The sequence below is a fragment of the Orycteropus afer genome, unplaced genomic scaffold (assembly GCF_000298275.1).
Source record: "Orycteropus afer afer isolate SDZICR_OR568_19922 unplaced genomic scaffold, OryAfe1.0 scaffold02584, whole genome shotgun sequence".
Lineage (NCBI taxonomy): Eukaryota > Metazoa > Chordata > Mammalia > Tubulidentata > Orycteropodidae > Orycteropus > Orycteropus afer.
In genome coordinates, this window is record NW_006924171.1 from 27124 (window position 1) to 27952 (window position 829).

An 829-nucleotide genomic window follows, 5' to 3' on the forward strand; every position below is an offset into this window, starting at 1 on the left:
GTGCTATGAGTCAGGGCCGACTCTATGGCACATAACAACAACAACAACAATTGTATAGAAGGACACTGGAAAATGGAATGTCCAAAATCTTCAAATGAGGAAGAGCCACTCAACTGCCTACACTAATTGACAAAGATTTTAAATAGAGTAAGCTGGAGGGAAGACTTCGATGTGAACCTCTGCTTATAATAAATACGGAAGGAAAGACAACCAAAGTTTTAACTGATGCAGGGGAGCCACCCACTTGGTCCTCACTCACCTGGCAGACTCATCTTCTTCCAAGAAAGTTCCAGTACCTGGGATTTCAGGCAGAGAAACTGCTTGGAGCTTCCCAAAACCATTAACATTCACTCCCAGGGGAAATAAAGACTTGAACTCATACATTTCTGTACATAACGACATGTTAAGCCCCGTTGCTCAGAAAAGACTTGCTCAGTAAGCTACAAGTAGAAATATATTTTCAAAAGAGGCAAATGCATGTGACTTTGCCAGGAGCACATGGGTGGAAGGCTCATTTGATGCTCTGTAGGAGCAAGGTGAATGAAAAAGGAGAGAAACACTTTTCTCATCAGAAGTAGGAAAAGAAAATTGATCCCCTAGTTTGGGCACCTCAGTGACATGGGCAAGCTCACAATCCACTGCAACGAAGGTACAGTTGTTGACTTGGATTAGCCCACCACAAATAAAGCAGTACCCTCTCAACAAGGAGGTACAGTAGCAACTCATCAGGTCATTGGTCAATATTGGAAGTTTAGGTACTGAGACCCTGCCATTCTGCCGTCCACACTCCTGTACCACCAGTGTGGGGGTGGGAGGATGGAGCCTGCAG